A 23,758-nucleotide genomic window follows, 5' to 3' on the forward strand; every position below is an offset into this window, starting at 1 on the left:
CTGACTTCCAAGGACGTGCGAACTTGTAATATTCGCCTCTGCTGGCCGCACGCTTAAGCACGTACACCGGGTCACCTGGGCGGTACGTGAACTCATTCAATCTGCGCTCATACAAGCGTTTGTTGCGAGCATTACTCCGGTCAGACTGGCGAATGGCAGCCTGATACGCGTTCCGGAGACCCGCACACAAATGATCAACATACGCTGTGATGGAGGCAGATTTAAAAGTACGGGGCACGTCTATCTCAACATCAATTGGGAGTCTCGGCTCACGTCCAAACATGAGAAAGAATGGACTATACCCCAGCGATTTGTGTACTTGTGCCCTATATCCCATCATGAGCAGAGGTAAGTGCTCATCCCACGTGTCATGATTGTCATCAAGATATTTCGACAGCATGCCCAAAATTGTGCGCATCATTCTCTCGCATTTACCATCTCCCTGAGGGTGTGAAGTTGACGTGTTGGTTTTCTTAATGCCCATTAGGCGACACACCTCGCTCACAACCTGGCTGCGAAAGTTCGCGGCACAATCTGAGTGTAAATATTTTGGACAGCCGAATCGCGAAAAGAGACCTTCCACCAAGGTTGTAGCAACGGTCGTCGCAGACATATCAGGCAATGCAAACACGTCACAGAAACGGGTAAAATGGTCAGTACAAACTAAGAGATGCTTGTTGCCGCGTGCTGTGGGAGGCAAGTTCGTGAGAAAATCAATGGACACCGTTTCCCACGGTTCAGACGATCTCAATTCCCCCATCGGAGCGCACGGCTGCGGGACAGGAGCGTTGGCTGAACAGCATCGCTCGCATCCTCGACAATATGCATTCACGTCAGCTGTCACTGTGGGCCACCAGAACCGCAGCCGCACCTGTGAGAGGAGTTTCTCCCTGCTAAAGTGTCCACCCGTAGAGCCGGCATGCAGTGACGTCAGCACGCCAGAAACCAGCTGAGGAGGAATCACCACCTGAAGTCGGTCATCACCCCGCGGGCGCCGCCTGTAGACCCTGAACAGGACACCCTCCACCAGCCGCAAGCGCGGCCACTGTCGCAGCAGTGGACGGGCGCTGACGGACACCTGACGCCGCGTCGGACGCCGGCCCGCCGACAAATGACAGGTGATCTCCGCGATACCTGCGTCTCTGCTCTGCTCCGCCTGAATGTAACTTAACGACCAGTCATTGCTCGTGATTCGGTCACACCTGGCAGCTGACACTTCCTCGGTCTGACAGCCGGCGTCCACAGCGTCAGACGGCCTCCTGCTCAACGCATCTGCAGCTCCATTCTCCGAACCAGGTCTGTAAATAATCTCAAAAGAGAAGCCACCCAATATGTCCAACCAGCGAGCCAACATGCCAGAAGGGTTTCTGAAATTCATCAGCCATTGTAGACTGCTGTGATCAGTGCGTAGTTTGAACTTTTTCCCCTGCAAATAATGCGAAAAATGTTGGACAAATACAACACAAGCTAACAGTTCCTTCTTGGTGGTGGAATAATTCCTTTGAGATTTTGACAGGCGTTGGCTTCCAAACGCAATGATACGATCTAACCCATTCTGCTGCTGCATCAGCACTGCCCCTATCCCTACATCACTGGCGTCACAATCTAGCGTAAAGTCACCTGCATCGGGCCCAAAGCGGGGGAGCGCGACAACTGGTGCCGAGGCCAGTGCTGTCTTAAGCTGATCGAACGCCACCTGGGCCCCGTCAGTCCATTGAAAGTTATCCGGGCTGGAAATCTCAAACAGGGGCGCGGCAATCTCTGAAAAATCTTTCACAAATTTCCTACAGAATGAGGCGAGGCCCAGGAAACTGGAGAGCTCCTTCGCTGTCCGCGGCTCAGGCCACGCACATATCGTGGCCACCTTGTCAGGGTCTGGGCACAGTCCTTCACGGGACACTCGGTTCCCCAGAAACGTCACTTGGTCTCTGAAAAATTTGCATTTTGACAAGTTCAACGTCAGCCCGGCGGCAGACAGACGAGACAGGACCGCATCCAGCTTCTCTAGCACATCTGTGAATGCAGCACCATGAACGACAATATCGTCAAAATAATTCACACAGGTCTGAGGCCGTAAATCACCAAGCACAATATCCAACATTTTAGCACAGGTAAATGGGGCTGAACTGAGACCAAAACAAACTCTGGTGTACCTGTAATTCGAAAATGGTGTTGTAATCGTAGTTTTATCTCGGTCCTCAGGCCTGATAGGCATCTGGTGGTAGGCAGAGTTCATGTCCAAGACACAGAAAACAGAAGAGCCAGCCAAGGCCTCCAGTGTGTCGTCCACACGAGCCACAGGGTACGCGGGGAGGCGTGTGACAGCGTTCAGCTTACGCAAATCTGCACATATGCGAATCTCTCCGGACTTTTTTCTCACTAAGCAAATCGGGGACGACCAGCCGCTGTCGGATTTTTCCAAAATTCCCTGACTGACCAATTCATCCAACTGTGCCTTCACAGTATCGTGTAAGTGAGGGGGAATGCGGCGATGACTTTGGCGAATCGGAGGGTGGTCACCAGTGTCAATTTCATGCATCACTACATCGGTGAGGCCCACGTGACCGTCAAACATGTTTTCGTATTTTCTCAATACCTGGAACAGAGCGTGTTTCTGAGACTCTGTCAAATTTGAGTGCTGTAAATCAACCAACTTGTCAAAATCAACCGATTGTTGGCCCTCCTCTAGCTGCATTTCCAGCGAAGCTTCCTGGAACTCGACATCCAAATTTGCTAATTTGTCATGCTTAGCCACGGTTACATAATTATCAGAGGTGTTGCGTATGACCAAAGGAACAGACGTACCAGACACTTCAACGATACTTCGCACCACTTCAACACCAGCTCGATCACACTCTGGCTCAGCAACCGCCTGCCCCTGAAAATCACAGTTGTGTACGTGCCCTTGTACAATCATTTCACAACCTGGAGGCACCACCACATTTTTTCCCAACACCACAGTGCCCACTGACGTCATCTCTGCTGCAACTGTTCTCACAGACTCTGACCCGGACAACTCGAGGCATCTGCGCCGCAGGTCAATTACACATGGCTGGAAACACTTCAGGAAATCTACTCCAAAAATGCACGGCACCTCTGTGCTGTCAGACACGTACACAGGGACAGCACGACTCACCGGACCTATCTGAACAGACACCACAGCCCTCCCAAGCAATGGAAGGGGACTCTGCGAGGCAGTTTTGGCACGAGTTGCTGTCTGGCACAGTTTAACACGCGGTAACGTGTCAAACACAGATTTGTGAAGGATACTGATGGACGACCCCGTGTCTAACAGGCATTTACAGGGTACACCAGCCACTGCAGCCTCAAATGAAAGGTCGTCATTTAAGGGCACGGAAGGCAACGGTTCTGGCATCGACTCTACACCTTCCCTGCTGGGACCGGGAACATCTGCTACCACATTAACCTCCCGGGCCGTTGACCCCACTAAAGTTAGCTTGTCTGGGGACCCCGGCTGTCGGGCCCTGCGCCTGGATCCCCTGCGGCGTTTCCCGACCGGGAGACACACACCGCCGCCAAGTGCCCCACCCTGCCACAACGATAGCATGCCTTATCCCGACTCCGACAAGCCGCGGCCAAATGACCTGTTAAGCCACATACAAAGCACGCACGGATCGGCTGTCCCGCTGACCTGCCTCTGACTGCAGCAGGACGACCCAGCGACCCAGTACCCGCCCGAGATTGACCCTGTTTAACCTCCCTCTCCAACTCTGTAATGCGGTCCAAAATTTGACTCAGCATCGACCGAGTTACTGGCTCAGTCTCCGCCCCTCGCGACTCCCGTGAATCAACCCGCCGCACCGCGGCAGCCTCAACCTCTGCTCCACCGGCTGCCGCTGCACGCCTCCGCTCAGCCCGACACATATTGCGAGTCCTCTCAACAGCGCCAGAGAAAGACGTTATTCCTACCGAAATGATCTCGGTCTGGTACAAATCGGGCAAGGCAGACAAAAAGTAGTTGAAGCGAACTGCATCAACTTCCTGCCCAGGAAATGCCCGCTTAGCCAGCAAATTGAACCGTATCACAAATGAATCCAAGGACCCGCGAGGGTCGAACCGCAGTTTACTCAGCTCAGCGTGCGCATCCAGTGAATTTGGTCCGGCGAACAAGTCACGAAGGGCTATGATAGCCGACTGAAACGTGACTCGTTGGGTCTCCGACAGGGAATCAAAAGCATCCCTTGCCACTCCCGTCAGGCAGAGCGGGAGGAAACGGAGTTTGAACTCATCATTCCATGAATACATTGATGCAAATGTGTCAAAGTCTGCAACAAATCGCGAAAATGAGCCATCCCCGCCATATTTTGGACTCGACATTGGGGGCCCCACAGGACACGCCGCTTGTCCTATCGTCCCCACACTCGACGCAGTCACCCCAACCTCTGTATCCCGCAGGACACCTTCCTCCTTCATGTTCTCAGAATTTGGCATGATATATGCGAGTAGACACCGGCAGTCACTGAAAGTTATCCTACACAAACAGACACAAACACACAAGAAAAAATAGATAACAGTGAGGACTTAGCTTTATCAAGGTGATGGATGACTGGCCAGGAACAGCGCAGACGTCAGCAGATCCGCACGCCAGCAGCGCAGACGCCAACAGACCAGCACGCCAGCAGCGCAGCTGTCAGCAGCGCAGGCGCCAGCAGGCCAGCGCACCAGACGAGGACGCCAGCAGACGAGCGTCACCAGACGAGGACGCCAGCAGACGAGCGTCACCAGACGAGGACGCCAGCAGACGAGCGTCACCAGACGAGGACGCCAGCAGACGAGCGTCACCAGACGAGGACGCCAGCAGACGAGCGTCACCAGACGAGGACGCCAGCAGACGAGCGTCACCAGACGAGGACGCCAGCAGACGAGCGTCACCAGACGAGGACGCCAGAAGACGAGCGTCACCAGACGAGGACGCCAGCAGACGAGGACGCCAGCAGCGTGCACACTGCACGGTAGTAGCGTCGACAGTGGCCGAGCCGAGGTGGTAGCGCCGCTGCAGCAAAAACACGGCCTCGCACTTGCACACCGCCGTGAAGGTGTCAGGCGGCGCACACAATCGTACGGCAACACAGTCCGAAAAGCGCGAGAACGAAACCGCTGCCACCACTGTAAGATATCACGTATTCACTTATATTATACGTCTCGGCAGGTAAGCACGTACGTAGCACGTAAGCACGGGCACCGGTCCGCACCGGTCACCGCCTCAGACCAGACTCCCGGCCGCATCAGCGGCCCGACCTCGGGCCAGTCACGGTCACGTGACTAGCGCCCGCGGCGCACACCAAGACCCAACTCGGCGGCCAGCGCGCCGCCAGCCGGCCAACCGACCGGCTCACTATAGCTATAATCAACAACCTCTACATTATTTCGTCATCACTTTGGTTGAGTAGGTACCCAACTATGAAGCTTATAGCTGGTCATTGACAGGGGACTGAGCCTCGCAAGCCCCGTTGTGCTGAATAATTGACTGGCGGCCGCGGCGCGGTGGCGGCCGGCGGTACAGACCGGTGAGGACGATCGGTGTACCTACAGGGGGAATTGTTCTGTCCTCTGCGACTACAGTGCCACGGGAACCGCTGGCGGCAGCGGCCGGCGCGCCGCGCCACATTGGCCGCCGCTCGGTGCGGGTGTATCCCCGGACCGGCGGAGCCGCAGCTCCACCAGCTCGGCGCCTCCAGAAAAGGCCAATTTCTGACATTGACGCACAGAAGAGGGCCGCGAATAGAACCCCATGGATTGTGCGAGTGCCGTGCGACGGCTCGGCGCGCGGCTGCAAGGCTGGGCGAGGAAGCTCGCTCGGTCCAGTCAGTACTAGTGAGACGGCCGACTTGTTCGGAGCTCATCTGCCCTTCAGTCATCGATCAGCCTCGCTTCATCGGCTTTTCAATCGCGGCTCTCCCACACAGTCTGTAGGTGGGTATCTGTTCTTTTTGTCTCTGACGTCGGTATGAACAAAGCCATCGTCTTATTTCATTCTTGCATCATTTACCAACAGATTTGTTATAAGGCTGATCGCAACAACAGCATGGTTCTCATTTAGCACTTAGCAGCCGAAATTGTGTTTGCAGTTTGCAGTGCCTATTTTTACCAGTCTATCTCTTTGAACTGAATGTTTGAATGAAATTTCGCTGCATGCATTTTCCAGCAAACGCTCCCGCTTATTTGGTAATGACACACTGGCTAACTGTTACATAAGAATAACCTCAGCGTCAGTTATCAAATAAGTTCAATTAGTTCTCGCCCTGTCTCGTAATATATGCCATCTTCAGGGATTTCCATTGGCAGGCGGGTTGTACATAGGTACAAAGAAGCTGCCTCAATAGCATAATCAAGGTGCGCGCAGCGACACCGTACACCTAGTTATACAGGGATCACACAGCACGGCGTGCCGCGCTGAATAAGGGACATTCCCGTGCGAGTTTCCCCTCGGTGTGTGCACCTCCAATCAGTGTCGCCTCCTCTGCCGTATATCCCGTAATTGTGTGGCCAGTGAGCCAGTCGGCGGTGTATCGGTGCTCGTCCCGGAGTCCCTCGGTACCATACTCGGCCGACTGACCCGTCACCGCATCAGACGGTGCACAGGTGGCAAAATGTCCAGTCCAGCGGTTCTTTTTCGTCGGAGCAAATTAATTGTGTCGGGAAGCACCACCAGGTTCTGGGTACCCCATTCTTCGATACCTGGCGACAAGCCTGTGACGGGGTCCCTTTCATGCTCACCGGGATACCTACCTACCGTTGGTTGCCTGATCAGGTGGTCGCTGGCGCTGCTGGGCTCTCCTGGACCCAGTCCGGCTCTCAGAAGCCCGGTGCAGGCCGAGTGGACCCCTGCGTGGCTCCGCGGACCCCTGCGTGGCTCCGCGGACCCCTGTGTGGCTCCGCGTACCCCTGTGTGGCTCCGCGGCCCCCGGTGTGGCTCTGTTGGCCCCCGGTGTGGCTCTGTTGGCCCCCGGTGTGGCTCTGCGGCCTCCGGCGTGGCTCCGCGGACCCCGGTGTGGCTCTGTGGACCCGGTGCCGACTGATGCAGCTCCCCGGCCGCTCTGACCCCGTTGAGCGCGCGCCGCCGGCCGCCGCAGAGACGCTGGCTGCAGGGCCGCGCCGCTCAGCGCTCATGTGCCGGCCGTCTGCAGGCCAACGGTAAATCTGAAATAGTACCGCGCCGCCCCGCCAAACAGGTTTTGCGCCGGTGCAGCGCGCGGCGCCCTGGTGCCATTGGTGCCGGGATGGGGAGGGGCGGAGGATGGTGCCGGTGGTGCGGACGGCCGCATCGGCTGGTGGGGTATTGCTGACCGTTGTTGACGATATCGCCGACTGGTTGCCGTTGACGTTAAATTGCTGTGGCAGTCTATTGAGCCTTGGCTACGGCCGGTCTGGTCCGCCAGGTAGGTAGTATGTAGGTACCAAGTTCGGTACAAAAGGAGGCTGAGCCCCTGTCGCGGTGATTCGAGCGCCGCCGCCGTCTGGGGCGGCTGGCTAGCAACTGTACTTTTCGACAATAGATGTCCGAAGCCTGCTTGTTAGTTACATAACATCCCTAGCTGCACAATAACTTCTGCAAATCACTGCAGACAGACGATCCGGACCAATGCATTCGTCGATCTCGTCCCGTGGTGCCGTTGGTTCTGCTTTACCCGGGATGGCCTTACTCTGCACCTGTTAGACCGTTTATAATGGCTGTAGTTACGGCTCGACGATTGCGATATGAACTATCAAACTGGTGTGATATTGGAGGAAGCGATAGTTTATCAAACGCGTTTGATATATACTTAATACGGACAGTGATTAGATCAATTCCATCAGACCGATTGACGGAATAAATGCGGTGGCATGCCGATCCGGCCGCTCGGCATTCAGCCGATACCTCGTCGTTACATAGGTGGACGGTTTATCTGTGGACTGTGACGTCACATCCGGTACCCTTACGTGCGTGAGCGGCAGTCCGTCAGCTCCTAGCTAGCTCCGTACGCTCTTATTTACCCCTCCGATTACCCTCCGATTGGTGGGGAGGGGAGAGGATGGTAATTTAAACAGTATGGTACACGGTCTCAGTTTTGGTGCATAATCAATGAATTATGAAGTATCTAATAACTTTACAGCAAACAAGGTCCCACAGCTGATTAGGAATGAAAACTGGGTTCCAATTGGTATTTAGCAAATGCTTATCTTTCGTTGAAATTAATGTGATGGTAGCCAGGCTTGAGGCTAGGTACTGTGCTCGTGTAGGTACCTCACTGGCGGATTCAGAAAGGCGGTCTGACGGCGCAGGGATACCCAAAAAAGTTTCTCCAAATTCCAAATGAATCATAGGATTTCGATTACTTGCGCACTGCTGTGTAGTTTAAATCAACTTTTCCGAATAAAGGTTGTTCAGGCTTCATTTAAGTCTAGAAAAAAAATCGCCGATTTCGGGCGCTGTGCAGGGGTAGGCATTTGCCGCAAATGCTCCCCTCCCCCCTCTGTATCCGCCAGTGGTGAACCTCACTTCTTCACCAAACTGATGCATAGTAGCATCCGTGCCAAACACTCGAATTCTCATGATATGTATTGTGAACTTACCTGATTTGCATTTAAATGGCCGTTCCGGCGGGCAGTGCCTTTCGTGCCGATGTTCTTTCCCGGCATGCGTGGTTGGAACTGTGTTGGGGGTCTCTCCGGGCCCTGCCCTCTGCGATTTTCGGCGGTGGGTTGGGGTCGTTTTGGCCCGGCGGGGCGCCGTGGGCCAGCTGGTCGGGTCGGCGGCGGCTCGGGGTTTCTCTGGTCTCGCTGGTCCGGCGGCGCTGCCGGCCGCCCGGTGGGCACTGGGCGCTGATGACGCTCGCTCTGAGGCCGGGTCACGGCGCGGCTGGTGTGGACGAGGGCCGTTCTCGGCTCTGCGACTTCGGCCGCTCGGCGGAGGGCGGAACGGCTGCTCCCCGCCGCTGGGGCGCGGCCACCAACGAGCCGCTCACTGGCGCCGAGACAGGAATCGGCTCTGGGAATGGAGTCAGCAAACCGGCGTTCCCGGAGATCAGCCGATATCGGTGTTCATCATTGTGTTCGCTGGTCGTTGAGGCCGTCACTGGTCAGTAGTCGTGCAGTGTGTTTGATATCCTGGCCACCGCAGCTCCGAGGCCGGCCGTTTCACGGAGCCGGTCCGGCCGTCTCACGGAGCCGGTCTGGCCGTCTCACGGAGCCGGGCCGGCCGTCTCACGGAGCCGGGCCGTTCGTCTCACGGAGCCGGGCCGGCCGTCTCACGGAGCCGGGCCGGCCGTCTCACGGAGCCGGGCCGGCCGTCTCACGGAGCCGGGCCGGCCGTCTCACGGAGCCGGGCCGGCCGTCTCACGGAGCCGGTCCGGCCGTCTCACGGAGCCGGTCTGGCCGTCTCACGGAGCCAGGCCGGCCGTCTCACGGAGCCGGGCCGGCCGTCTCACGGAGCCGGGCCGTCCGTCTCACGTAGCCGTCTCACGGAGTCGGTCCGACCGCGGCAGGTCCGTGGTGGCGGTCCTTGGAGCACGCCCACCCTATCGGCGCCGCCCACGGTGCCTCCGCCCAGGCCGGTGTCTGCAGAGCCGGCACACCCGAGCTGACGCGTTCTCACGTGATTCAGTAGTAGACACGCCCGTGCCGGGCGGTCTTCCGGCGCGGCCGGCTGCTGTCGGCGGCAGGGCGGCCGCCGCAGACCGACCGACCGACCGACCGCCGAGTATCCGGCTATACGGCGTGGCTGCAGCGGCCGGTAGTATTCCACTGCGCACCGCCGCCGGCCGGTAGCATCACGGAGCGAGAGTCAGGGTCACGGAGCTGGAGTCCGAGTCACGGAGCGGGAGTTCAAGTCACGAAGCTGGAGTCCAAGTCACAGGGCGGGAATTCGAGTCACGGAGCGGAAGTTCGAGTCATGGAGCGGGAGTCCGAGTCACGGAGCTGGAGTTCGAGTCACGGAGCGGGAGTTCAAGTCAGGGAGCGGGAGTCCAAGTCACGGAGCTGGAGTCCGAGTCACGGAGCGGGAGTTCAAGCTACGGAGCGGGAGTCCGAGTCACGGAGCGGGAGTCCTAGTCACGGAGCTGGAGTCCGAGTCACGGAGCGGGAGTCCGAGTCACGGAGCGGGAGTCCTAGTCACGGAGCTGGAGTCCGAGTCACGGAGCGGGAGTCCGAGTCACGGAGCGGGAGTCCGAGTCACGGAGCTGGAGTTCAAGTCACGGAGCGGGAGTCAGTGACCATCTCACTGAGAAGCGGTGGAAGTCGATGGATGGGAGCGGCGCTGACCCACGAGGTCATTTGACTGCTATTTTGAAGCACGGCCTGTGGGATATCGTGCATCATACTCATAGAAGCGGTCACCCTAATCAATGCAATCATGTTGGCCGGTGAAGATTTACTCTCCCCTGCGAAGTGATGTATGACGGCGGTGTCTCGACTCTGTGTGCTGCCTGCAGGGATCGGGGCGCCGCCGCCCGTATTATCCCGTAGATGGGGTGCCATTACGTGTCGTGATGCCCGGAGACCGTCACGCTACCTATCCCGGGAGCGGTAGCGCCGGGGTACGGGTCCCGGCGGTGGCGCGGACAGGGGGTACGGGTCACGGCGGTGGCGCGGACAGGGTACGGGTCACGGCGGTGGCGCGGACAGGGGTACGGGTCCCGGCGGTGGCGCGGACAGGGGTACGGGTCACGGCGGTGGCGCGGACAGGGGTACGGGTCCCGGCCCGGCGGTGGCGCGGACAGGGGTACGGGTCCCGGCCGTGGCGCGGACAGGGGTACGGGTCACGGCGGTGGCGCGGACAGGGTACGGGTCACGGCGGCGGGGACCCGAGCGGCGTGCCGTGCCGCCGTCGAATTTGTCGTGTCCGATCGACCGTCGCCGTCGGTGTGAGCCTCCGCCGCTCCATACACCGCCGACCCATTATAACAGCCCCTAAAAAATCACACAATTTATGGACCCCGGCGCAATGGAGCGGCGGCCGGCAATTGGATGGCGCCGCCTTCAATGTGGACGGACGGGCATCGGCCGTTTGGACGGGACTGGGCCGCCGGGGCTGTCAGCCGCTGGGGGTCACTTGGCCGGCTCGAATCGGGCGGCGTTGTTGAACCGGGGCCTCTTTCGCCTGAAATTCCGCAAGAAATCCGGCGGTGGATTACACGGAGCTGCCGGTGTCCGCGGCCCTTTCAGGCCTTTCAGCGGGTTTAATCCAAGGGCCGGGCCCGGATCGTGACGGCGCGCACTATATCAGCATTGAGTCATTATGCCTATTTCCGCCGCCGTTGATGACATTGAAGTCGCTCGTATATTTTCTATAATACGCATGCCGTTGTCCGTAGGTAGATGGAGCATGCATGGCTGATGAGGGGTTGGCTGGCCACCGTCGAACTGCACAGCCTCCCCAAGGACAGCATTCTCGGGCAGTCATGTTCAGCGGCCGTCACGGCCGGGCCTCATGGCTCGAACGCCGCTCATTGCATGGCAAAGGCAAGTTATGCAAATGGGCACATGTAATCACTTTGTCCTGTGCAAACTGCGAATTGACTTCCGTCGCAATGCGTGTCGAGGAATTGTGCCGAGATTTTTTAGGCGTCGAGCGGCGGCCCTGTTTTGGGCAGCGAGCAAAGGTGTCGCCGCCAGCTGGAAACGAGCGCAAGTCAGGAAACGTCCATCCACGGTGCAGCCGGTGCAGTGCCGCCACCAACTGCGATTCCATTCTTCGGACGTTAAGATCGGAAGCCTGCAGCATGTACCTACGTGCACGACTGGACTCATTTGCCGCGCACACCGCATGGGCTGTAGACATTCTGGCTCTACCAATGCCATCCCATGTAGGTATGTAGTTACCTATCTATACCTATAGCTTGCCGCTGGGTGAGGGCAGTTCATGACACTTCCAACGATCGCTGGTGAATGCCCACTACCGAACTGTCGAAGGTTTGCAATCGTGCCTTCCCACTGGATGTGGATTGTTCAATAGATGTGTGTTTAAGTGGGCGTGCAGGCAAGCATAAGAACTCATTAAGACACTTATCTGAATTCACCATTCATCGGGCTACTACGGTCCCCTTGAAGTCGTCCAAAGAGCCCCCCCCCCCCCCCACCCGCCTTTCATTCGACCACGGTCGCCGTGACAGTGTGACAGTCGGGCAGCAGGCGTGACAGGCCGGCGGGCGGGACCGTCGTGACGGCTGTCCGTGTCGTACTGGCGGGCCGGCCGTCCGTGTCGTACTGGCGGGCCGGCCGGCCGTGTCGTACTGGCGGGCCGGCCGGCCGTGCCGTACTGGCGGGCCGGTCGTACTGGCGGACCGGCCGTCCGTGTCGTACTGGCGGGCCGGCCGTCCGTGTCGCTGTCGGCGGCCCGACAGCGACACCGTGATGGCCCGGCGACGAGGGCCCAGCCAGGGAGGCGTCTGACGGGTCCGGAGAGCGGTCTGCAGAGACGGCGGGCGGCTCCGGCCGGCCAGAGCTGCGCTTTTTGACGATCAATTAATCTGTCTCGAAAGTCAGATGACTGGAATAACCTGCCACAATGATGTCATATTAAGGACAATTTTCATCTTTCGCTGTATTGCGCCCCTTACGAACTCACCGATTAATTTGTTCAGAGTTTCTCGAACCGAACTTTTCATTGAGCTCAAATCATCACAATGCGGATGCGGATTCCGCGGGTCGGGCTGCTCGCTCGCCGTCCCAGCTCCTCCCTCCAGTGGCAGCGGGGGCTCCGTCGGCCGGAGAGGCAGTGGCGCTCCCGGTCGGTGGCTGACCGGCGCTGGCAGCGGTGAAAGCCGCTCTGACTCACGCCGCCCAGCGGCACTCCGCGGCGCCGTGTGTAAGGGTGCTGTGCTGGAGCAACCGTCTGTGGCCTCCGTCCGTCGTTTGGTTGCGCTCTTCGGGCATTGTCATTATCAGTTTCGGTTGTCGGCCTCTGACTGGATGCTGAGTGTTTTCTCGTGTCCGCGCGTCGTTTCACAGTCTCGTATCGGTGGGTAGGACACCGCCGCGGGTCCGCGCGTCGGCCAGGCTCCTCGCCGCGCCGGCCGGCCGGCTGCACGCGCTGCTCGCCTCGCCGGCCGCAGTGACCGCCCACGGCGCGGAGCCGACTGGACAGCTATTTCCGGCCGACCAGGTGCGTCTCGGGCTCGGCGGCGCTTCAAACGAGCATTGGGCAAGGACGCGGACTGCTGGTCGGAGCGCCCGAGCCGGCGCGGACGCCGACAGGCGCCGTCCTCCGTACCGGATGGGATATACCTAGGTCAAATGCAGGACAAACTCGATTTTAGAGCGACGCATTGGAACCTGTGAGAACGTGTGGTCAGACCGTAGCGCCCGTGGGCTGACCAGATGTGATGGTCCGGTGTGGGTGTTTATTTCTATGGTGCTCCCCGACTGCCGCCCCCGACCTGACCATTGATCTGACCAGCGATACTGGCCACCGATGCTGCCTCTGATCTGATCCCCATTGACCAATCTGGGCCGGTCGGCCGTTCCCACGGCCGCCGTCGGCCATTGTTTACCGGCGGCGTCTCGGTCCGGGACGCGGCCCCACCGACGGAGCGGCGCCGGCATCCGCGGACCGTCGGCCGACCGCGCGGCACGCGGCGACAGCGGCGGCCGCATAGCCGAGCCGGCCGCACCGCGCGCGTAAAAACCGACCGACGGCCATCGCCCAACGACCAGCCGGTAATTGGGGAAAAATAATTGTTTTCAGTCGTCGGTCGGCGGCGGTGGCGGGCTGACGCGCTGAGTCGGGACCGGGGACGGACGGAGGACAGCGGACAGACGGTGAACGGACGGCCGAGGACAGCGGAGAGACGGGTGGACGGACGGAGGACAGCGGACAGACGGGTGGACGGACGGAGGACAGCGGACAGACGGGTGGACGGACGGAGGACAGCGGACAGACGGGTGGACGGACGGAGGGCGGGCCGTCGGCGGTGGACGCGTCAGCACGGTCCCGGCCGGGTACGGACAGAAGTCGGCCGAGTGGGCAGTGGACAGTGGCCGCGCTCCGGGTGACATCTGCCTTCGTGTCAGTGGCTTGGAGGGACTGAGCCGATTTTCACTCAGCACTGAGCCGGCCAGAACCTCTGGACTGGGACAGTCCCGGCATCTCGCGGTGTCGCGGTCGGTTCCCCGCCAGCCCTGCGGGACGGAGGTACAGGTCAGAACACTGTCTGTTGGGAGAGGGCAGTGGGACCGGGAGCCTCGAGTGGATTGGACCCTGCTTGACTGATAGTACCGTGTGCTGCCTTTCTTAACCCGCGCTGGGCTGGGGGGGTAAATTTTACCCCCCCCCCTCGCGAATTTTTGCGATATCTCAAAAACGGCGGCGCGCAGCGCCGCCAAACTTTCAGTACCTTTTCTTACATCAATTTGACACGTTCCCTGAAAATTTGAGCGAAATCCGTCGGAAAATTTTTGAGAAATTGACGTTTTAGTGACGTCATGTTCGCCATTTTCGTCTCAAAAACGGCAAAAGTTCAAACGCCGCTAACATCTTCATTTTTAAAGGAATCAAGACGTAACAAAAAAGGTTATACGTAATTTTACTTTGTCTATCAAATGGCTATCTCGGTTTTTTGAAAATTTTGGATTTTGGCCTAAATTTTTTCAAAAAAACTGATTTTTTTGGGAAAATCATTATAAAATCCAAAATTTTGAGTCTATCGAAAAAACCGGAATATATGTCAGAGAAGTGGTCTATGTGCACCTACATACCAAATTTTAGAAGAATCGGTTCAAAAATGTGGGAGTTATTCAAAATTTTATGACGTCACGACACACAAAATTTTTGAAAAATGACTTTTTTGGAAGTTCTAGACATTGTACGGAAACAAAAATGGCACCATTCGATTCGCCGTGAAAACTGCATCAGATAGACACCTTTTTAGGCCTTAACAACCAACTTCAAAATTTGACCTCACTTGACCTGACCTTGACCTGACCTCGACCTGAAATTCATCCAGAGGTGGTCCATATCACTTATTGAGTGTGCCTATTGAATTCTATGAGTAAAATGACCCATAACACATGTGTCGCACATGCCCTTTTCTATATTTTGTTTTTCGGTGACCTGACCTGACCTGACCTGACCTTGACCTTGACCTCTGAATGATATTGTATGCAACGAATATTGTCTTGGTAGCCTAAGAACACGTTTTGGGCGATCAGTCTCAGTCCATGACTCCATTCTTCGGCAACTATGGTGCAAGGCCGATACTGTAGAAACTTGCAATTTGTACCCTTGACCTGACCTTGACCTTGACCTCAAACTTTAAATTAAGACATGTTTTTAGTAGTTCGTGATGAGAGCTTTCGATTGGCGTTTGAATTTTCCAAATCGGACCATTAGTTCGGGAGATAACAGGGGGGGGGTAAAATTTACCCCCCCCCCCAGCCCCGCGCGTTCGGCTAGAGACCCCAGCCCCGCGCGGGTTAACGTTTGGTTAACATGCCCTGCTATTTATTCCTTCATCGCTGCTAGCAACGTTGATAAACGAAACTCGATTGATGCATCCATAGCTTATCTCAAATGGGATCTTAAATTCATGGGGACTCTAGCTCTAGGACTTTTATAACGAGGCTTGAAATGATCTCACGCATGTCAAAGTGTTTTTGTTTTAGGCAAAATAAATATATAAGACAAAAATATCTAAATCAAAGTGTTTTTATTTTGCCTAAAATAAAAACACTTTGACATGCGTGAGATCATTTCAAGCCTCGTTATATTAATCATAGGTAATCATGTCATCCATCCTCGCCCACATAAAAAGGTTAGGATTTTTGTTGAGATCCCAAGATTTCACAGCCGGTTATCTTTTCGTACAAGAGCATGCCTGTTTCAAGTAACTATACCTAAACTAGGGACAGTTCGGCCCCTCTTCACTTACACAATTAACGCATAGGTTGATTATGAATTAGAAATTGAATTCAGCTCTACGGGGCTGATTTTCAAAGAAGACTCCATTGTTGGATAAAGTCGTGGTGTGATCCGGTTCCGAACCTAATTAGCCAAAGGGAGCGGAGCGGCTCGCCTGCCGTCGCCGGTGACGTATAACTAGCTTCCCGCGCCGATCGGGCCTGCGCCGTTCCTGGCATTCCCGCGCCGCTCCAGTCCGGCGCAGGATTCCGTCGGCGACGGTCCCGACGCGCCGGAAATGCCGCACGGCCTTTCTCCCGGATTCCCGACGATTGGTAACTCGGCCGCCGCCGGTCTGTGTCTCAGCTCATTTCTGTCGGAAGCCAGTTTCGAAACGGGCTTCTGATCCGTAGATGTGGGTCTTGTGCGGTCACCACGTCGTACCTATTTAGCTTTTGCCGCTGATGTTATCCCCGTGTGTGCAGCTCAGTCCCCGCGTGCACCGCCCGGCTGAGGACGGTCGGCCGCCGGCGCTGGCGGGCCTCTCCAGCCGCGGCCGCGTATCGGTGCCCGCCGGCCGCACCGACCCAAGTACCCCCGCCGGCCGCCGGACGTCGTCGCCGTGTCGTGCCGTGCGCCAGTGCTGCCGCGGAGCCCCCGCCGCAGCCGGGGGCGCGCCCCGGGCCGTGACCGAGCGTGGGAGCCGGACAGCCGGCCGGCCGGCCCCAGCGCTGCCCGGGATGCCTCGGAGAGCGTGCCGCCGCGCCGTGGCCGGCGGCGGTCCTCGGCGGCCGATACAGCCCATTGGCAGCGGCTGCAGCCGGGGTCGGGACCCGGCCCCCGGACAGAAGCGCTACCGCTCCGCACAAGACTGATGCTGATTAAAAGGGCTCGGAGCGGTTCGCAGATGATAGCGTTGGAACGGGTAGTTGGCTGCTGGGTATGGCTACAAAATGTCCTAATTGCACATGCCAGACAAATTACAAATGGTTTTTGTTGTTCCTGCTACCGGGCTCAGCTTCATTCATATCAATTATGGGCATCATCCTTAGTAATGCCTGCCGCCTTAACGGAGTATGGGGAGGGCGGAGGCTGATGGATTTGGTGTATTCTTGCCGGTATAGGCAGTTTTACCAAGCACGTGAGATCTGCTTCTTTAATTCCCCCCCCCCTTACACACACAGCTCCGTTTATCTGTGCACAGCGTGCCCAGCCCAGTCTCAGCCGACCTGTCACGGCGCAACTGACTGAGACGGTAGAACTCATTAGTGTCATGCGGGGCAGCTGATGTAGATAGCGCAGGTGTAGTTACCTACCACCTACCTTGGTTGTTTTCTCTTTTGGCGGAAACACGGTCTCGACTTCCCCTCCTCGCTCGCCCAGGTGTCTGCGTCTGCCGATTCCTTCTTGCGTAGCTGAAAGACGCCCCGAGCGGAGGGGAAGGAGACTTGGGAAGGAATGGGGTGACGGTGGGGCGGTGGGTGGGTCTGTTAGGATCCTAGTTTTACTCTCGCTGATGCACGTTGGTGTGGAACTCGTTCGGCGTAGGAAGACTATGGTGGTGATGTTTGCCAGCGTTGCCTTTCTTTCACGGATTTGTTTTCTTGTTGGATTTTGCTGCTCACATATCGATTCACACATACATCACTCGCACTCAAGACTGAACAGTGAACATTCAACTCGACTAATGTGCCCCGCGCCCTTGCCGACGGCTCGCCGGCGGGCACCCGACTCCGTCTCCCGGCCGGCCCGGGCGCGGCGCCGCGGCGCGGCCGTCCCGGTTACCTGACCCGGCCGGCCAAAGGTCGGACCGGCTCCGGCCGCCGCTGCCAGCCCGCGGCGGGCCCGGGGAGGGGTACTACACTACATTCTTCCATTGTCGTGGTAACATGCTTGGTGAGGGCAAACATTGGCATGATTTCTTTCCCATTAATATTAAAGTATTGCCTGATTATCTCGTCTAGTGCTGCCATCTGTCGAATGTTGTTCTCCCTAGTTGTTCTTCCTAGGGGTCGCCGCAGTCTGCCCCGCCGCAGTCTGCCCCGACACTAATGTTCCGTGATTATCGCCGGCTCTAATACGGTCCCATTAGTGTCATGCGGGGCAGCTGATGTAGATAGCGCAGGTGTAGTTACCTACCACCTACCTTGGTTGTTTTCTCTTTTGGCGGAAACACGGTCTCGACTTCCCCTCCTCGCTCGCCCAGGTGTCTGCGTCTGCCGATTCCTTCTTGCGTAGCTGAAAGACGCCAAAGGACCGCCAAAAATTGCCAGCAGTGACCTGACCCCCAGTCGGTCCGCTGCAGACCGGTGAAAGGCAACACCCCCGATCAACGGCAGTCCGACCGCCGGCCACAGGCCCGTCATGGCCTTTTCAAGGGCAGCTGACGTCACGCCGGATGAGTCACCCGGCCGCCCCCGGTGCGGAGGACGGTCAAGTGTCACACGCCCGCGCCTGCGCCGCTGGCAACCACGTGACCATCAGTAGCTATTGTTGCTGCCGCCGCCCGCGGCGCTACCAGCGTTGGAAGTGCCACGTAGAGCTGACGTCACGATCACGCTATGGCTGGTCGGACCCGCCAAGATGGCGTCAGGGCGACAGGGCATTGGGCGTAGGCCATGGACATCAATACTGATGCCAGGCAAGCAAAGAGTATATAGGGCTAAAAATGCATGGCAGGCTAAGAAACGTCAATGACTGGGGCCAGGCAAGCAATGACATTGGTGGAAAGAACCATTGTAGGTACGGAAGAGGAGGTCATCCTGGTTGGCCGGGCACAAGATAAATGTACAGAAAGTCACAGGTTCATACACTGAGCAAATCACACCGGGGTGAGCTGCTCCCCAGGCACATTGCAGGTGGTGAGACACCTGACTCTTATCATGTATGCTATATTGAATCGCCGTTAGCGATCACGTGAGTGAGTAAGGTGCAAGTGGCAATCACCACCGGCGTGTTATGGGACGCGGCGAGGAACGGGCGAGACAAAATGGCGCCCGGCGCCGGGGGGGGGGGGTAATCTCCCCATGCACGCGGTGAAAGCCGTCGACAGACCTAGTTAGGTAGCAGGGAATGTCCAGTAACATACCTGCAGGTTTGTGCGCTGGCGAGGGGCCATCGCGACCACAGTAGGATCCTAGTTTTACTCTCGCTGATGCACGTTGGTGTGGAACTCGTTCGGCGTAGGAAGACTATGGTGGTGATGTTTGCCAGCGTTGCCTTTCTTTCACGGATTTGTTTTCTTGTTGGATTTTGCTGCTCACATATCGATTCACACATACATCACTCGCACTCAAGACTGAACAGTGAACATTCAACTCGACTAATGTGCCCCGCGCCCTTGCCGACGGCTCGCCGGCGGGCACCCGACCTCCGTCTCCCGGCCGGCCCGGGCGCGGCGCCGCGGCGCGGCCGTCCCGGTTACCTGACCCGGCCGGCCAAAGGTCGGACCGGCTCCGGCCGCCGCTGCCAGCCCGCGGCGGGCCCGGGGAGGGGTACTACACTACATTCTTCCATTGTCGTGGTAACATGCTTGGTGAGGGCAAACATTGGCATGATTTCTTTCCCATTAATATTAAAGTATTGCCTGATTATCTCGTCTAGTGCTGCCATCTGTCGAATGTTGTTCTCCCTAGTTGTTCTTCCTAGGGGTCGCCGCAGTCTGCCCCGCCGCAGTCTGCCCCGACACTAATGTTCCGTGATTATCGCCGGCTCTAATACGGTCCCATTCCAACTCCCCGGAGCGCCGGTCCGGTCACGGTGTTACCGTCACCCAAACAGAGCCTGCCCCGCCACCCCACAGCACCTCAGCTGATGGGGTCGCCGTCCGAGGCTCAGTCTGCGGTGACACGACGATCCCGCCACATGAGCTGTACCGTCGTGCCGCCGTGGGGCTGCCGCGCGCCGGTCGCGTCACGGCGTCGGCCGGCCGGGCGCAGCACGGAGTCACGCTGCCGTGTTGCCGTGTGTTGTCTGCAGACGCGCTGCTCGGGTCCGGCTGGCGGCTTCATCGCCGCACTCTTCTGACGGCCCGGGACGTCATGTGACGTCATCCGAGCAAAAATAGTCCGCGGCGGCGAAGGGGGAGGGGTAGGGCTTACGACGTTGGTAGCAGTGCGTGGCACGCTCAGTCTGGCGTCGGTGAGGCCGCGAGGGGCCGGCGCGGCGGTACGCACCTCTGTTTGCTGCCGTGCGCACACCGTGTCGGTCCGCAGAGACCGCGGACCACTCGCCGCCGATTGTCCAGCGGTCAGCGCACGCGGCGCTGTGTTCGGCCGTAGCAAACCTGTTGGCTGACGTCTGCCGCCTGCCCTTGCAGACGGACGGGACGCGTTTTTGCGCTCGGACAGCCGCCCGTCCCGGCTGCCAGCTCGGGCGGTGACTGTGCAGTCTGCACTGTACGTACGAGACCAGTGAGCAGTGGACAGGTGCGTGGGTGACGCGGCGGTGGCCGGAACAGCCTCCGCGCGGGCCGTACCCGACGGGAGCCGCCGCGAGACGCCGGTCCAGTCACCGGGCGAGAGGAAGGTAATGATCTACGCAACCAAGCATCTCTCCCTTAGATACGCATACCTAATACCTATGGTGGTACGCATACCTAATACCTATGGTGGTGTTGGCAGAGCGTCTGCTGTTGTGGCCGTTACGCTAAGCCGTTTTGCCTTTCATCTCTACAGGCTACGTGTTGGCCAATGACCATCTCTCCAGAGCGTGGGTCGCTCGAGCCCCGTTGTGCCGGGCCGGTCCCGTCGCCGCTGCCGGTGCCGTCCGTCCGGCGGCGCCTCCCATGATGGATGCGGCCCATCACGCGGCTCCGTCTGACCGGCCTGGCGCGCCAATATAGCGGCGCCACCGGCCACCGCCAGCTCGTATATTTGGACACGGGCGGGTGATGAGACTTGTGTCTCGGCCGGCCCCGGCCGCCGGGCTGCCTCGGCTCGGCCGTTTGCACTGAGCCGCCGCTGTCTGGGCCCTGTCGACTTGTTCGTGTTTTGAAGAGGTCGTTTGAGGTTTGGTTGGGGTGGAGTGGGTGCTTCAGTGGGCGGCCCGAACCACTGAGGTCTGGACGGCCGGCTCGACACCCGACTTTGGGCATTGGTCACCTGTTCGGCGCCTCGGTGCGCCGGTCGCAGCCGGTGCGTGGGGGAGGGGGAGGACCGGTGCGTGTTGCCGGCCCATCGGTTTGGCCGGCCGTCTCCGCCCGCTGCCATCCGGCCTGTCCGGCTGGCGGCATTGTCTCCCCTGCCCCCGACCCCTTCTCCGCCCCGCCGACACACGCGCCTTTGTCGAAGGCGCCGTGAAAAATGCCGCCACCGGCTCATCGGCGGCATTCAGTGCGTGCGCCTCGCCGAGATTGACGACCTGGCGACATTGTGTGCGCCACGCGCCGCGCCGCGCCCTGATCGCTCCGGTCACGCGTTGTCGGGGCGTGTCCGACGGAGGCGTGCCCGCGCTGTCTGGACCGATAGCAGGCCGAGGAGCCGACCGGTGCTCCGGCCGACCCTGACACAGACTCTGTGCAGTGTCCCCACTCCCCTCCCCGTGGCGAGTTCTCATGGATGACGGGGATATTAATGTGGTGGCGGGGCCGTCTGGTCTGGCTTCTGTCACTCTATCGCTCACCACAGGCCACGGAAGGTGTATGTAGAGAAACAGTCGCCGCTGCTTACTTTGCGGACAGCAGAGTCCGGCTGAGCGCTGACGCGGCAGACAGCGCCGCGCGTCAGAGGGCTCACTCAGTCAGACTGCTATCGGCCACCAAGCTCAAACACCCAGCGCGACGTACCAGTTCCCGGCGTGGCTGGGGGCCGGAGGTCGACCGGCACCGCTGGGCGGAAGTGGAGGCGGCCTCTTTGTGGGGTAATCTGATCACGGCGGGCTCACCGGGGCCGACTCTGGGAGTGCCGCGGCCGGCGCCCTGTCCCCGGCGCGGCGGACGGCTATCTGCCGGCCCGGCCGGCGCGGATTTACCCAGAACTCGGAGCCGCGGCCGGCCGCTGAGTCACCGCCGGACCGAGCGCCCTGTCACGCCGCTCCGTATAGTGGGTGTGGGCCGCGTGACGACAATGTCCGGCCCGGCTCGGCCATGCGGCCCGATGCGACGTCGTGCAGCGCCTGTCGTGCAGTGTGATGCGAAGGGAGCGGGCTGGCGGCCAGCTATGAACTCGGTGGGCAAAGCTTCCTTTCACCCGAGCATACATGCGCGGGCTGGAATGGTACTTTCACTGGCCAATAGCAAACAAACAGCGAATGAGTCGACGTGGACAGGCCGGGTGTACCTCTGCCGCCGCTGTCCGTGCTGTCGCTGCCGGCGGAGACACCACTCGGTCGGCAGGCAGCTCCCCCAGCGGCGCTTTATGCTGGCGCTGCGGCAAGGCATTCAGCTGAAATTTTACGATTGACGAAAAGCCGAGGAGTACGCCGTCTCACCACTTTGCCTGTTGGCAAAAGCGCTTACAGCTTTCACAAGCTGCTTGTTGCAGCTCGCCGAATGGCCCACAAGGCTGGGCTCAAACGATCGGTGCGGTGCGCGTCATTTGGTCACAGCTCACGCTTTTCTCGCCCGCACTACAGCTCAGCACTCGTGTCCTTGGTGCTGGGTCGGATGTGTTTTCCTGACCGGCCCTCCGTGTATGTATGTACGGACATACGATCGCGCACACCGCACGGCAATGTGCGGCGTATAGCAACAGCACGACAGTACGCTCTGCACCCATCCTGGTTGGCCACCGCCGCTGCCGAGCTCTTTGGCCAGTATTTGCATCACTCGGCGAGTGTGTCAGGGGGCCATCCCATGCTTCTGCACCATTGACACCGGCCGACTTCCTATCAGGTTAGGTAGGTGTAGATTCTGTATTCCTCAGCGCGCACCCTCACACCGTCAGTCCATCTCGCTCACTGACTCACCGCCTGCCCGGACACAGCTTGGCCCCGGCGGCAGCGACCTGACACCGCCTGAGCGAAGTCCATCCGACTCGCATCGCGGAAAGCATCACTTAGCATCGAAAAGCATCACTGAAACTACACTCCACCCTTGATCTCAAAGGATCAACCCATCGATTGGAAATACTGGGCCTGTCTACGTTCCCGCTCGCTTCTACGTGGAATCTGTCGCTCCTCCTCGCCCACAATCTCAGCTGACTCTCCCTCCACGACTTCCGGCCCACTGTTCCCCTCTGAGCCCGCATCATTCACCGCCGGCACGGTAATGACCAGACTCTCACCGTCCCTCTCTCCCTCACTGTCGCCCTCACTAACGGGCCCCTCCTCGACGGCGGCATTCCGTCGGCGTAAATTTCTCACGTGCCACGGCACTCCATCGACTTCTACGACCTGCTCAGAAACGACATCAGACACCGTGCCGGGACGCGACGCATCAACACACCGAGTTCCCCGACGACGTACCCAGACAGGGTCGCCAACACGATACGCGGCTGCCTCACTGTTCACTGGTACGGGGTTGGGCGCCGGCGGTGCAGCAGCGGGCCGCACATTGTCCCTCACATTGTACCGGAACACGACACTCGCGGGTGCAGATCCACCCTCGCGCGGCGTCACATTGTACAGGTGGACTGCCTCGGCCACCGAGCATTGTTTTCGCGCAGCAATGACCTTGATCGTGCGATGGTTCCGCTCAACTATCGAATTGCCAGCCGGCTCATGAACCGCCCTAAATCGAAGACGCACGCCCCACCTCGCTGCAAAAGCCGCAAAACTCCGACTGCGAAAGATGGTGTCATTATCACAAAGCAGCTCCTCAGGTGCCCCGCGCTCGAAGAAGATCTGTTCGAGCTGAGCGATCGTGACATCAGCGTCCGGACGACTCAGGTGTCGCCACAGACAGAACCGCGAGGGTCCACAGTCCACAACCGAGAGAAACGACTGGCCCCGGTAGTGCGTTACATCAATTGCCAGTCGCTTCCA

The 23,758-nt window shown here is 58.7% G+C and overlaps 1 protein-coding gene across 5 annotated transcripts in view; it reads left to right on the plus strand.

Moving 5' to 3' along the window:
• The window catches only part of LOC122386648 (transcriptional enhancer factor TEF-1-like), a 72,852-nt gene that overhangs the window by 6,469 nt on the left and 42,625 nt on the right, over positions 1 to 23,758 (plus strand). For 2 of the 5 annotated variants that reach the window (XM_043376067.1, XM_043376049.1), the window contains exon 1: positions 13,800 to 14,137. The exons of 1 other annotated variant lie outside the window; for it this stretch is intronic. The gene's annotated coding sequence lies outside the window, so the exon portion shown is untranslated. Of the gene's footprint in view, positions 1 to 13,799; positions 14,138 to 23,758 lie in introns of those variants that run through there. 2 more of the 5 variants (XM_043376073.1, XM_043376082.1) reach the window with 1 other exon arrangement.

Source organism: Amphibalanus amphitrite, unplaced genomic scaffold, assembly GCF_019059575.1.
Source record: "Amphibalanus amphitrite isolate SeventyFive unplaced genomic scaffold, NRLGWU_Aamphi_draft 000016F_arrow, whole genome shotgun sequence".
Taxonomy (NCBI): domain Eukaryota; kingdom Metazoa; phylum Arthropoda; class Thecostraca; order Balanomorpha; family Balanidae; genus Amphibalanus; species Amphibalanus amphitrite.